We start from the raw sequence: 4,650 nt of genomic DNA, 5'->3' as shown, positions 1-4,650 counted from the left end.
AAGGGTGAAAGAACTGGGAGCTCAGTATGTGCAAGTAAGTGTACATTCAGAAACATTTACTGTAATCCAGATTGTCTACAGTACTAACACATACTCTGTGAATGACATTAGTCTTCAGTACATGCAATGTATGTGAATCAGAAGTGCATACAGTAGGCCTAAATGTACTCTACAGTATAGCACTGTCTCTGTACGACTTACAAAATCCTACATACAGTATATTGTATTTCTACACAGACAATATTTGACTTGGAATCCTTGGACAGACCCCATGAGTTCATCTTTGTCAATGAAGCAGGCTTCAATCTAACAAAGACGAGAAGGAGAGGCCCGAAACATGATTGGACAGCGGGCCATTGTTGAAGTCCCTGGTCAACGAGGTGGCAATGTCACAATCTGTGCTGCTATCAGCAACCATGGTGTTCTACATCACCATGTTACACTCGGGCCATATAACACCCAGCACCTTCTAACATTTATTGCCAATCTAAGAGATATTTTATTTGAGCAGCAGGTTCAAGAGCAGCAGGGTCAAGAGCTAAATGAGAATCCCATTCCCACCTATGTGATAGTGTGGGACAATGTCAGTTTCCACCGAGCTGCTCAGGTAAGGGAATGGTTTAACATCAATGGTGTCACGAAGTCGGCCCCTCTCCTTGTTCGGGCGGCGTTCGGCGGTCAACGTCACCGGCTTACTAGTTACCACCGATCTATGTTTCCCTGTTCATTTGCTTTTGTCTTAATTATACACACCTGTTGATTCCCTGATTATGTGCATTATTTAACCCTCTGGCTTCCCTGTTTGTCTTGTCCGTGATTGTTTCCTGTTTTGTGGTTGTTGGAGGTGTTTCTCCCAACCATGTTTAATTGCTGTGGAAGAAGTTTTATTTTATGGTTTTGAGTAAAACGTTTTGTTTGCACTCATCCCTGTGTCCTGCGCCTGACTCTGATACTTCTCCTAACGAAAGCATTACCTCCCTCCATACTCGCCTTTCCTGAATCCGATTGAGGAGTTTTTCTCCTCTTGGAGATGGAAAGTGTATGATAGACAACCCTACACCAGAGTAAATCTGCTGCAAGCCATGGATTTAGTATGTGGTGAAATAGGTGAGGAATCATGTCAGGGCTGGATACGGCACACAAGAGGCTTCTTCCCCCGTTGCCTCAGGAGGGACAATATTGCTTGTGATGTCGACGAAGTGCTCTGGCTTGACCCAGCCCAAAGACAAGAAGAAGCACATTGATCACATGGTTACTCCTTTGATTTTTGTCCCTTTTAGTATTGTATACTGTAGTACAGTGCATTGAAGGCTGTATCCTGTACAATGGACAAATTGTATGGCCCTGAACATTGTGCTTTCCATTTATTACAGTTTTTCTCAATTGTTTACACAAATACTGGTACTTGAGACACAATGACCACAACATGTAACTCATGCACCAACCCCCTGAACCAATTCTGCTAAACTACAAGCACAATTCTTGCTTTACACTCAAATTGCAGTTCTAAAACACACTTTTTTCAAAACACTACACACAATTCTTTGCATTTGGCACAATTTTCATGCAGAAAATCTCTTGTTTTCACAATGAACACACTGCCATTCAAATATGCACACTGACTCATCACATGGGCAAACACCCGTCACACAGTTTTACAATTAGCAATCAGAGCTTTAGCATAAAAGGGCAACAGGTGAGCTCTTCTGTTTTGGAGCAATGGATGCCAACATTGGAAACAGAGGCAGAGCCAGAGGAGTGAGAGTAAGAGGAGGAGGACGGGGAGGACGAGGACGGCCAAGGACCGTAATCTCTGATGAGATCCGAGCCACTTTGGTTGATCATGTGGTCAACCATGGTCTAACAATGAGGGATGCTGCGCAAAGAGTACAGCCAAATTTGAGCAGGTACACTGTATCATCCGGACATTCCGAAATGAGAATAGGTGAGAAATCTACTCTCACTAGAAAATTGCAGTACTGCATATCAATACAGTACTCAATGAGTACAGTAGTACAGTATTGCCTGTGGACTGTTCTGTAGGACTGTAAAAATAAAGTATGTTTCAAGTATTTGGGAAATGTATTCCTACTTTGTATTTACAGTATTTTACTACACTGCTCAAAAAAATAAAGGGAACACTTAAACAACACAATGTAACTCCAAGTCAATCACACTTCTGTGAAATCAAACTGTCCACTTAGGAAGCAACACTGATTGACAATACATTTCACATGCTGTTGTGCAAATGGAATAGACAACAGGTGGAAATTATAGGCAATTAGCAAGACACCCCCAATAAAGGAGTGGTTCGGCAGGTGGTGACCACAGACCACTTCTCAGTTCTTATGCTTCCTGGCTGATGTTTTGGTCACTTTTGAATGCTGGCGGTGCTTTCACTCTAGTGGTAGCATGAGACGGAGTCTACAACCCACACAAGTGGCTCAGGTAGTGCAGCTCATCCAGGATGGCACATCAATGCGAGCTGTGGCAAGAAGGTTTGCTGTGTCTGTCAGCGTAGTGTCCAGAGCATGGAGGCGCTACCAGGAGACAGGCCAGTACATCAGGAGACGTGGAGGAGGCCGTAGGAGGGCAACAACCCAGCAGTAGGACCGCTACCTCCGCCTTTGTGCAAGGAGGAGCAGGAGGAGCACTGCCAGAGCCCTGCAAAATGACCTCCAGCAGGTCACAAATGTGCATGTGTCTGCTCAAACGGTCAGAAACAGACTCCATGAGGGTGGTATGAGGGCCCGACGTCCACAGGTGGGGGTTGTGCTTACAGCCCAACACCGTGCAGGACGTTTGGCATTTGCCAGAGAACACCAAGATTGGCAAATTCGCCACTGGCGCCCTGTGCTCTTCACAGATGAAGCAGGTTCACACTGAGCACATGTGACAGATGTGACAGAGTCTGGAGACGCCGTGGAGAACGTTCTGCTGCCTGCAACATCCTCCAGCATGACCGGTTTGGTGGTGGGTCAGTCATGGTGTGGGGTGGCATTTCTTTGGGGGGCCGCACAGCCCTCCATGTGCTCACCAGAGGTAGCCTGACTGCCATTAGGTACCGAGATGAGATCCTCAGACCCCTTGTGAGAGCATATGCTGGTGCGGTTGGCCCTGGGTTCCTCCTAATGCAAGACAATGCTAGACCTCATGTGGCTGGAGTGTGTCAGCAGTTCCTACAAGAGGAAGGCATTGATGCTATGGACTGGCCCACCCGTTCCCCAGACCTGAATCCAATTGAGCACATCTGGGACATCATGTCTCGCTCCATCCACCAATGCCATGTTGCACCACAGACTGTCCAGGAGTTGGCGGATGCTTTATTCCAGGTCTGGGAGGAGATCCCTCAGGAGACCATCCGCCACCTCATCAGGAGCATGCCCAGGCATTGTAGGGAGGTCATACAGGCACGTGGAGGCCACACACACTACTGAGCCTCATTTTGACTTGTTTTAAGGACATTACATCAAAGTTGGATCAGCCTGTAGTGTGGTTTTCCACTTTAATTTTGAGTGTGACTCCAAATCCAGACCTCCATGGGATGATAAATTGGATTTCCATTGATTAATTTTGTGTGCTTTTGTTGTCAGCAACAAAACTATGTAAAGAAAAAAGTATTTAATAAGGTTATTTCATTCATTCAGATCTAGGATGTGTTATTTTAGTGTTCCCTTTATTTTTTTGAGCAGTATATTTGTTTGGCAGAGCTGAAAGATTACCAACACAAGGTGGTCGGGAACGTGTTCTGTCTCCTGAACAGGAAACTGAAATCATGAACATGGTCCTAGAAAAACGCCATAACATTACGGCAAATACAAAGAAAAATAATAGAAAACAATGAGATATTTCAAAATATTGATAGGGTAAGCTTATCAACACTGGACCGTGTCTTGCGCAGAAATAATCTCAGGATGAAGCAGGTCTACAGGGTGCCATTTGAACGCAATTCAGAAAGAGTCAAAGAATTGCGATATAACTATGTGCAAGTGAGTCCTATTCAATCCCACAATTGATGCATACTCTCAACACTGTATAAATTATACATACTTCAGTATTGTAATCATAATGATTGTGCTTCACAATAGTGACCACTCCATGTCTATTTCTGATATTGTCATGTGTGTTTCAGAGAGTCCTTGAGCTAGAGGTGGCTGCAGTGGAGCACCAGTTCATCTTCATTGATGAGGTTGGATTCAACCTCGCAAAAAGACGAAAGAGGGGAAGGAATATCATCAGCCAGCGTGCCATTGTTCAAGTCCCTGGCCAGCGCGGAGGGAACATCACAATGTGTGCAGCGATTACCCACCACGGCGTCATCCATCACCATGCTACCTTTGGCCCCTACAACACTGCCAATCTGATCACATTCCTGGACACCCTACACAACACACTCATTCCACCAGATCAGGTAGATGGCCCAGAGCAGCTCAGGTACGTTGTCATTTGGGACAAGGTAAGTTTCCACAGGGCTGCTCTGGTTCATAACTGGTTCACTGCCCACCCACGCTCTTTAGTTGTTTATCTCCCTCCATATTCTCCATTCCTCAATCCTATTGAGGAATTTTTTTCTGCCTGAAGATGAAAAGTGTATGACCGAAATCCACAAACGCGTATACCTCTTCTCCAAGCTATGGAAGACGCATGTGG

The 4,650-nt window shown here is 45.3% G+C and overlaps 1 long non-coding RNA gene across 1 annotated transcript; it reads left to right on the top strand.

Annotated features, from left to right (window-relative positions):
* The first annotated feature begins 3,861 nt into the window (after window positions 1-3,861).
* LOC123729154 (uncharacterized) lies at window positions 3,862-4,204 on the top strand. The gene is made up of 2 exons (XR_006760920.1): window positions 3,862-3,989; window positions 4,133-4,204. It is a non-coding gene; the product is annotated as an uncharacterized lncRNA (long non-coding RNA).
* The last annotated feature ends 446 nt before the right edge of the window (window positions 4,205-4,650 follow it).

Source organism: Salmo salar, chromosome ssa20 (genome assembly GCF_905237065.1).
Source record: "Salmo salar chromosome ssa20, Ssal_v3.1, whole genome shotgun sequence".
NCBI classification, from domain to species: domain Eukaryota; kingdom Metazoa; phylum Chordata; class Actinopteri; order Salmoniformes; family Salmonidae; genus Salmo; species Salmo salar.
This window is presented reverse-complemented; position numbering and strand designations above follow the sequence as displayed.